The sequence below is a fragment of the Salmo salar genome, unplaced genomic scaffold, assembly GCF_905237065.1.
Source record: "Salmo salar unplaced genomic scaffold, Ssal_v3.1, whole genome shotgun sequence".
Classification (NCBI taxonomy): Eukaryota; Metazoa; Chordata; class Actinopteri; order Salmoniformes; family Salmonidae; genus Salmo; species Salmo salar.
In genome coordinates, this window is record NW_025547656.1 from 50,460 (window position 1) to 62,500 (window position 12,041).

At 44.9% G+C, this 12,041-nt stretch overlaps 1 pseudogene; it reads left to right on the forward strand.

The window, feature by feature from the left end:
• Positions 1-12,041, forward strand: part of LOC106596019 (lethal(2) giant larvae protein homolog 1-like) — a 100,191-nt pseudogene that overhangs the window by 48,309 nt on the left and 39,841 nt on the right.

Below are 12,041 nucleotides of genomic sequence, written 5' to 3' on the forward strand. Positions count from 1 at the left end.
GTTGGTCGTTAGGGGAAGGGCCTCCTGTTGGTCGTTAGGGGGAAGGGCCTCCTGTTGTCGTGGTCGTTAGGGGAAGGGCCTCCTGTTGTCATGGTCGTTAGGGGAAGGGCCTCCTGTTGGTCGTGGTCGTTAGGGGAAGGGCCTCCTGTTGGTCGTTAGGGGAAGGGCCTCCTGTTGTCGTGGTCGTTAGGGGAAGGGCCTCCTGTTGGTCGTTAGGGGGAAGGGCCTCCTGTTGGTCGTTAGGGGAAGGGCCTCCTGTTGTCATGGTCGATAGGGGGAAGGGCCTCCTGTTGGTCGTTAGGGGAAGGGCCTCCTGTGGTCGTGGTCGTTAGGGGAAGGGCCTCCTGTTGGTCGTTAGGGGAAGGGCCTCCTGTTGGTCGTTAGGGGAAGGGCCTCCTGTTGTCGTGGTCGTTAGGGGGAAGGGCCTCCTGTTGTCGTGGTCGTTAGGGGGAAGGGCCTCCTGTTGTCGTGGTCGTTAGGGGGAAGGGCCTCCTGTTGTCGTGGTCGTTAGGGGGAAGGGCCTCCTGTTGGTCGTTAGGGGGAAGGGCCTCCTGTTGGTTGTTAGGGGGAAGGGCCTCCTGTTGTCGTGGTCGTTAGGGGGAAGGGCCTCCTGTTGTCGTGGTCGTTAGGGGGAAGGGCCTTGACTCAGCGCTACGAGGGCTTAACATCACATCACAGAGCGGTTCAGAGGGTGAGGGACAGGGAGGACAGGGAGGGGGAGAGGGAGGGTGAGTGACGGGGTGAGAGAGGGGATGGAGGTTCAGAGGGTGAGGGATGGGACAGGGATAGAGGGGTGGAGGGTGAGGGACGGGGAGAGGGAGAGGGGGGTGGAGGTTGAGAGGGTGAGAGACGGGGAGATGGAGAGACACAATGAAATGCTTTGTGGGTAATGTTTGTGGTTCGGTGGTTCTGGCGACCAGTCCCTGTGTGGACAGGGGCCCAGTCCCACTCTGGGGGGGGTTCTGCCTCATCTGAAACACTACACTTCTCTCCTCAGTCCCTGTGTGGAGAGGGGTCCAGTCCCACTCTGGGGGGGGTTCTGCCTCATCTGAAACACTACACTTCTCTCCTCAGTCCCTGTGTGGAGAGGGGTCCAGTCCCATTCTGGGGGGGTTCTGCCTCATCTGAAACACTACACTTCTCTCCTCAGTCCCTGTGTGGAGAGGGGTCCAGTCCCACTCTGGAGGGGTTCTGCCTCATCTGAAACACTACACTTCTCTCCTCAGTCCCTGTGTGGAGAGGGGCCCAGTCCCACTCTGGGGGGGTTCTGCCTCATCTGAAACACTACACTTCTCTCCTCAGTCCCTGTGTGGAGAGGGGTCCAGTCCCACTCTGAGGGGGTTCTGCCTCATCTGAAACACTACACTTCTCTCCTCAGTCCCTGTGTGGAGAGGGGTCCAGTCCCACTCTGGGGGGGTTCTGCCTCATCTGAAACACTACACTTCTCTCCTCAGTCCCTGTGTGGACAGGGGCCCAGTCCCACTCTGGGGGGGTTCTGCCTCATCTGAAACACTACACTTCTCTCCTCAGTCCCTGTGTGGACAGGGGCCCAGTCCCACTCTGGGGGGGTTCTGCCTCATCTGAAACACTACACTTCTCTCCTCAGTCCCTGTGTGGACAGGGGCCCAGTCCCACTCTGGGGGGGTTCTGCCTCATCTGAAACACTACACTTCTCCCCTCAGTCCCTGTGTGGAGAGGGGCCCAGTCCCACTCTGGGGTGGTTCTGCCTCATCTGAAACACTACACTTCTCCCCTCAGTCCCTGTGTGGAGAGGGGCCCAGTCCCACTCTGGGGTGGTTCTGCCTCATCTGAAACACTACACTTCTCTCCTCAGTCCCTGTGTGGAGAGGGGCCCAGTCCCACTCTGGGGGGGGTTCTGCCTCATCTGAAACACTACACTTCTCCCCTCAGTCCCTGTGTGGAGAGGGGCCCAGTCCCACTCTGGGGGGGTTCTGCCTCATCTGAAACACTACACTTCTCTCCTCAGTCCCTGTGTGGAGAGGGGTCCAGTCCCACTCTGGGGGGTTCTGCCTCATCTGAAACACTACACTTCTCTCCTCAGTCCCTGTGTGGAGAGGGGCCCAGTCCCACTCTGGGGGGGTTCTGCCTCATCTGAAACACTACACTTCTCCCCTCAGTCCCTGTGTGGAGAGGGGCCCAGTCCCACTCTGGGGGGTTCTGCCTCATCTGAAACACTACACTTCTCTCCTCAGTCCCTGTGTGGAGAGGGGTCCAGTCCCACTCTGGGGGGGGTTCTGCCTCATCTGAAACACTACACTTCTCTCCTCAGTCCCTGTGTGGAGAGGGGCCCAGTCCCACTCTGGGGGGGGTTCTGCCTCATCTGAAACACTACACTTCTCTCCTCAGTCCCTGTGTGGAGAGGGGCCCAGTCCCACTCTGGGGGGGTTCTGCCCAAACTGCTGTCACTTTTCATTGGCTGATGTGTGCTGATTGTCTGCGTGATGACTGTTGGTGTTTTTCAGCGTACCTGAGGACTACAGGTGGCTGATGGGTAATGGTGTTTTTCAGTGTACCTGAGGACTACAGGTGGCTGATGGTGTTTTTCAGCGTACCTCAGGACTACAGGTGGCTGATGGGTAATGGTGTTTTTCAGCGTACCTGAGGACTACAGGTGGCTGATGGGTAATGGTGTTTTTCAGCGTGCCTGAGGACTACAGGTGGCTGATGGGTAATGGTGTTTTTCAGCGTACCTCAGGACTACAGGTGGCTGATGGGTAATGGTGTTTTTCAGCGTACCTCAGGACTACAGGTGGCTGATGGGTAATGGTGTTTTTCAGCGTACCTGAGGACTACAGGTGGCTGATGGGTAATGGTGTTTTTCAGCGTACCTGAGGACTACAGGTGGCTGATGGGTAATGGTGTTTTTCAGCATACCTCAGGACTACAGGTGGCTGATGGGTAATGGTGTTTTTCAGCGTACCTCAGGACTACAGGTGGCTGATGGGTAATGGTGTTTTTCAGCGTACCTCAGGACTACAGGTGGCTGATGGGTAGTGGTGTTTTTCAGCGTACCTGAGGACTACAGGTGGCTGATGGGTAGTGGTGTTTTTCAGCGTACCTGAGGACTACAGGTGGCTGATGGGTAATGGTGTTTTTCAGCGTACCTGAGGACTACAGGTGGGTATTGGTGTTTTTCAGCGTACCTGAGGACTACAGGTGGCTGATGGGTAGTGGTGTTTTTCAGCGTACCTGAGGACTACAGGTGGCTGATGGGTAATGGTGTTTTTCAGCGTACCTGAGGACTACAGGTGTGGGAAGTCTCTGGGACCGGTGGAGTCGTTACAGGAACACCCCCAGCAGCCAGGGAAGATTCTGATTGGCTACAGCAGAGGCCTGGTCGTCCTATGGGATCTCAGCACCCGCGTCGCAGAACACCTGTTCCTGGGAAAACAGGTAAATATAAACTGGACGAAAATACAACTACAGCTCTGTCTGTCTCTCTGTCTAGCCTGTCTGTCTCTCTGTCTAGCCTGTCTGTCTCTCTGTCTAGCCTGTCTGTCTCTCTGTCTAGCCTGTCTGTCTCTCTGTCTAGCCTGTCTGTCTCTCTGTCTAGCCTGTCTTCCTGTCTAGCCTGTCTGTCTTTCTGGCTAGCCTGTCTGTCTAGCCTGTCTGTCTTTCTGTCTAGCCTGTCTGTCTTCCTGTCTAGCCTGTCTGTCTTCCTGTCTAGCCTGTCTGTCTTCCTGTCTAGCCTGTCTGTCTTCCTGTCTGTCTTTCTGTCTAGCCTGTCTGTCTCTCTGTCTAGCCTGTCTGTCTCCCTGTCTAGCCTGTCTGTCTCTCTGTCTAGCCTGTCTGTCTTTCTGTCTAGCCTGTCTGTCTTTCTGTCTAGCCTGTCTGTCTCTCTGTCTAGCCTGTCTGTCTCTCTGTCTAGCCTGTCTGTCTTCCTGTCTAGCCTGTCTGTCTTCCTGTCTAGCCTGTCTAGCTGTCTGTCTCTCTGTCTAGCCTGTCTGTCTTCCTGTCTAGCCTGTCTGTCTTCCTGTCTAGCCTGTCTGTCTCTCCTTCCATTGTTCATGGAAGTTTGTTTGCTCCTTATTTTGCCGACAAAAGGCTAAATACTGTGTGTGTGTGTGTGTGTGTGTGTGTGTGTGTGTGTGTGTGTGTGTGTGTGTGTGTGTGTGTGCAGCAGCTGGAGTCTCTGGTATGGGAGCGTTCGGTCGCTCCTTCGTCAGTTCCCATAGCGACGGGGGGTACAGCGTGTGGGCCGTTGCCGTTGGTAACACCTACACACACCAGCCTGTGTCCTCGTCCATCCCCTACGGTTAGACACACACACACACACACACACACACACACACACACCACCCCTAACCCCTACACACACCACCCCTACACACACACCACCCCCTACACACACCACCCCCTAACCCCTACACACACCACCCCCTAACCCCTACACACACCACCCCCTACACACACCACCCCCTAACCCCTACACACACCACCCCTAACCCCTACACACACCACCCCTACACACACCACCCCCTAACCCCTACACACACCACCCCTACACACACCACCCCTACACACACCACCCCTACACACACCACCCCTAACCCCCTACACACACCACCCCTAACCCCTACACACACCACCCCTAACCCCTACACACACCACCCCTAACCCCTACACACACCACCCCCTACACACACCACCCCTAACCCCTACACACACCACCCCCTACACACACCACCCCTACCCCTACACACACCACCCCTACACACACCACCCCTACACACACACCACCCCCTAACCCCTACACACACCACCCCTACACACACCACCCCTAACCCCTACACACACCACCCCTACACACACCACCCCTAACCCCTACACACACCACCCCCTACACACACCACCCCTAACCCCTACACACACCACCCCCTACACACACCACCCCCTAACCCTACACACACCACCCCCTACACACACCACCCCCTACACACACCACCCCCTACACACACCACCCCTAACCCCTACACACACCACCCCTAACCCCTACACACACCACCCCCTAACCCCTACACACACCACCCCCTACACACACCACCCCCTACACACACCACCCCCTACACACACCAACCCCTACACACACCAACCCCTACACACACCACCCCCTAACCCCTACACACACCACCCCTAACCCCTACACACACCACCCCTAACCCCTACACACACCACCCCTACACACACCACCCCTACACACACCACCCCTAACCCCTACACACACCACCCCCTAACCCCTAACCCCTACACACACCACCCCTACACACACCACCCCTAACCCCTACACACACCACCCCTACACACCCCTAACCCTACACACACCACCCCCTACACACACCACCCCTAACCCCTACACACACCACCCCCTACACACACCACCCCTAACCCCTACACACACCACCCCTAACCCCTACACACCACCCCTAACCCCTACACACACCACCCCTACACACACCACCCCTAACCCCTACACACACCACCCCTACACACACCACCCCTACACACACCACCCCTACACACACCACCCCTAACCCCTACACACACCACCCCCTACACACACCACCCCTAACCCCTAACCCCTACACACACCACCCCCTACACACACCACCCCTAACCCCTACACACACCACCCCTAACCCCTACACACACCACCCCCTACACACACCACACCCTAACCCCTACACACACCACCCCTACACACACCACCCCTAACCCCTACACACACCAACCCTAACCCCTACACACACCACCCCTGACCCCTACACACACCACCCCTGACCCCTACACACACCACCCCTAACCCCTACACACACCACCCCCTAACCCCTACACCCCCATTTGGTGACCTCATTATCTCCTTCTGTCTCGTTGTGTCTCAGGTCCGTTCCCTTGTAAAGCCATCAACAAGATCTTATGGAGGACGACTCAGTCAGGGTGAAGATCACTACTAATACACTATCACTATCACTATCACTATCTACTATCACTATCTACTATCACTATCACTATCTACTATCTACTATCACTATCTACTATCACTATCTACTATCACTATCACAATCACTATCACTATCACTATCTACTATCACTCTCTACTATCACTATCTACTATCACTATCTACTATCACTATCACTATCACTCTCTACTATCACTATCTACTATCACTATCACAATCACTATCTACTATCACTATCTACTATCACTATCTACTATCACTATCTACTATCACTCTCTACTATCACTATCTACTATCTACTATCACTATCTACTATCACTATCACTATCACTATCTACTATCACTCTCTACTATCACTCTCTACTATCACTATCTACTATCACTATCTACCATCACTATCACTATCACTATCTACTATCTACTATCACTATCTACTATCACTATCTACTATCACTATCACAATCACTATCACTATCACTATCTACTATCACTCTCTACTATCACTATCTACTATCACTATCTACTATCACTATCACTATCACTCTCTACTATCACTATCTACTATCACTATCTACAATCACTATCTACTATCACTATCTACTATCACTATCTACTATCACTATCTACTATCACTATCTACTATCACTCTCTACTATCACTATCTACTATCTACTATCACTATCTACTATCACTATCACTATCTACTATCACTATCTACTATCACTATCTACCATCACTATCTACTATCACTCTCTACTATCACTATCTACTATCACTATCTACTATCACTATCACTCTCTACTATCACTCTCTACTATCACTCTCTACTATCACTCTCTACTATCACTATCTACTATCACTATCTACTATCACTATCTACTATCACTCTCTACTCTCTACTATCACTCTCTACTATCACTATCTACTATCACTATCTACTATCACTATCTACTATCACTATCTACTATCACTATCACTATCTACTATCACTCTCTACTATCACTCTCTACTATCTACTATCACTCTCTACTATCACTATCACAATCTACAATCTACTATCTACAATCTACTATCTACTATCACTATCTACTATCACTATCTACTATCACTATCTACTATCACTATCTACTATCACTATCTACTATCACTATCACTATCTACTATCTACTATCACTATCTACTATCACTATCACTATCTACATACTCTCATCTATATCATCTACTATCACTCTATCTCTCTACTATCACTATCACTATCTACTATCACTATCTACTATCTACTATCACTATCTACTATCACTATCTACTATCACTATCTACTATCTACTATCACTATCTACTATCACTATCTACTATCACTCTCTACTATCACTATCTACTATCACTCTCTACTATCACTATCTACCATCACACTCTACTATCTACTATCACTATCTACTATCACTATCACTCTCTACTATCACTATCTACTATCACTATCTACTATCACTATCTACTATCTACAATCTACTATCACTATCTACTATCACTATCTACTATCACTATCTACTATCTACTATCACTATCTACTATCACTATCTACTATCTACTATCACTATCTACTATCACTATCTACTATCACTCTCACTATCTACTATCACCATCACTATCTACTATCACTATCTACTATCACTATCACTATCACTCTCACTATCTACTATCACTCTCACTATCTACTATCACTATCACTATCTACTATCACTATCTACTATCACTATCTACTATCACTATCTACTATCACTCTCTACTATCACTATCTACTATCACTATCTACTATCACTATCTACTATCACTATCTACTATCACTCTCTACTATCACTATCTACTATCACTCTCTACTATCACTATCTACTATCACTCTCTACTATCACTATCTACTATCACTATCACTCTCTACTATCACTCTATACTATCACTCTCTACTATCACTATCTACTATCACTATCTACTATCACTCTCTACTATCACTCTCTACTCTCTACTATCACTATCTACTATCACTATCTACTATCACTATCTACTATCACTATCACTATCTACTATCACTCTCTACTATCTACTATCACTCTCTACTATCACTATCACAATCTACAATCTACTATCTACAATCTACAATCTACTATCTACAATCTACAATCTACTATCTACAATCTACTATCTACTATCACTATCTACTATCACTATCTACTATCACTATCTACTATCACTATCACTATCTACTATCTACTATCACTATCTACTATCACTATCACTATCTACTATCACTATCTACTATCTACTATCACTATCTACTATCACTCTCTACTATCACTCTCTACTATCTACTATCACTCTCTACTATCACTATCACAATCACTATCTACTATCACTATCTACTATCACTATCTACTATCACTATCTACTATCACTATCTACTATCACTATCACTCTCTACTATCACTATCTACTATCACTATCTACTATCACTATCACTATCACTATCTACTATCACTCTCTACTATCACTATCTACTATCACTCTCTACTATCACTATCTACTATCACTATCTCTATCACTCTCTACTATCACTCTCTACTATCACTATCTACTATCACTATCTACTATCACTATCTACTATCACTCTCTACTCTCTACTATCACTCTCTACTATCACTCTCTACTATCACTATCTACTATTACTATCACTCTCTACTATCACTCTCTACTATCACTCTCTACTATCTACTATCACTCTCTACTATCACTATCACAATCTACAATCTACTATCTACAATCTACTATCTACTATCTACAATCTACAATCTACAATCTACTATCTACTATCACTATCTACTATCACTATCTACTATCACTATCTACTATCACTATCTACTATCACTATCACTCTCTACTATCACTCTCTACTATCACTCTCTACTATCTACTATCACTCTCTACTATCACTATCACAATCTACAATCTACTATCTACAATCTACTATCTACAATCTACTATCTACTATCACTATCTAATATCACTATCTACTATCACTATCTACTATCACTATCTACTATCACTATCTACTATCACTATCACTATCTACATACTCTACATCTATATACAATCTACTATCCCTTCTATCTCTCTACTATCACTATCACTATCTACTATCACTATCTACTATCTACTATCACTATCTACTATCACTATCTACTATCACTCTCTACTATCACTATCTACTATCACTCTCTACTATCACTATCTACCATCACACTCTACTATCTACTATCACTATCTACTATCACTATCACTCTCTACTATCACTATCTACTATCACTATCTACTATCACTATCTACTATCTACAATCTACTATCACTATCTACTATCACTATCTACTATCACTATCTACTATCTACTATCACTATCTACTATCACTATCTACTATCACTCTCTACTATCACTATCTACTATCACTATCACTATCACTATCTACTATCACTATCTACTATCACTCTCACTATCTACTATCACTATCTACTATCACTATCACTATCTACTATCACTATCACTATCACTCTCTACTATCACTATCACTATCACTATCTACTATCACTCTCTACTATCACTATCTACTATCACTATCTACTATCACTATCTACTATCACTATCTACTATCACTCTCTACTCTCTACTATCACTATCTACTATCACTATCTACTATCACTATCACTATCTACTATCACTCTCTACTATCACTATCACTATCACTATCACTCTCTACTATCACTATCTACTATCACTATCTACTATCACTCTCTACTCTCTACTATCACTATCTACTATCACTATCTACTATCACTATCACTATCTACTATCACTCTCTACTATCACTCTCTACTATCACTCTCTACTATCTACTATCTACAATCTACAATCTACTATCTACTATCACTATCTACTATCACTATCTACTATCACTATCTACTATCACTATCTACTATCACTATCTACTATCTACTATCACTATCTACTATCACTATCTACTATCACTCTCTACTATCTACTATCACTATCTACTATCACTCTCTACTATCTACTATCTACTATCACTATCACAATCTAAAATCTACTATCTACAATCTACTATCACAATCTACCATCACTATCTACTATCACTATCTACTATCACTATCTACTATCACTCTCTACTATCACTATCTACCATCACAATCTACTATCTACAATCTACTATCTACAATCTACTATCTACAATCTACTATCTACAATCTACTATCACTATCTACTATCACTCTCTACTATCACTATCTACTCTCTACTATCACTCTCTACTATCACTATCTACTATCACTATCTACTATCACTATCACTCTCTACTATCACTATCTACTATCACTATCTACTATCTACAATCTACTATCACTATCTACTATCACTATCTACTATCACTATCTACTATCTACTATCACTCTCTACTATCACTATCTACCATCACTCTCTACTATCTACTATCACTATCTACTATCACTATCTACTATCACTATCTACTATCACTATCTACTATCACTATCTACTATCTACTATCACTATCACTCTCTACTATCTACTATCACTATCTACTATCACTCTCTACTATCACTCTCTACTATCTACTATCACTCTCTACTATCACTCTCTACTATCACTCTCTACTATCACTATCACTATCACTCTCTACTATCACTCTCTACTATCTACTATCACTATCTACTATCTACTATCACTCTCTACTATCTACTATCTACTATCACTCTCTACTATCTACTATCACTATCTACTATCTACTATCACTCTCTACTATCACTATCTACTATCACTATCTACTATCACTATCTACTATCACTATCTACTATCACTCTCTACTATCACTATCTACCATCACTCTCTACTATCTACTATCACTATCTACTATCACTCTACTATCACTCTCTACTATCTACTATCACTCTCTACTATCACTCTCTACTATCACTCTCTACTATCACTCTCTACTATCACTCTCTACTATCTACTATCTACTATCACTCTCTACTATCACTCTCTACTATCTACTATCTACTATCACTCTCTACTATCTACTATCACTATCTACTATCTACTATCTACTATCACTCTCTACTATCACTATCTACTATCTACTATCACTCTCTACTATCACTATCTACTATCTACTATCACTATCTACTATCACTCTCCACTATCTACTATCACTATCTACTATCACTATCTACTAACACTCTCTACTATCTACTATCACTATCTACTATCACTATCTACTATCACTCTCTACTATCACTCTCTACTATCACTATCACTATCTACTAACACTCTCTACTAACACTCTCTACTATCTACTATCACTATCTACTATCACTATCTACTATCACTATCTACTATCACTATCTACTATCACTATCACTCTCTACTAACACTCTCTACTATCACTATCTACTATCTACTAACACTATCTACTAACACTATCTACTAACACTATCACTATCTACTAACACTATCTACTATCACTCTCTACTATCACTATCTACTATCACTCTCTACTATCACTATCACCTCTCTACTATCACTCTCTACTATCACTCTCTACTATCACTCTCTACTATCACTCTCTACTATCACTATCACTATCTACTAACACTCTCTACTAACACTCTCACTGTCTACTATCACTCTCTACTAACACTCTCTACTATCTACTATCACTATCTACTATCACTATCTACTATCACTCTCTACTATCACTCTCTACTATCACTATCACTATCTACTAACACTATCTACTAACACTATCACTATCTACTAACACTATCTACTATCACTATCTACTATCACTATCTACTATCACTCTCTACTATCACTCTCTACTATCACTATCTACTATCACTATCACTATCACCTCTCTACTATCACTCTCTACTATCACTCTCTACTATCACTATCACTATCTACTAACACTCTCTACTAACACTCTC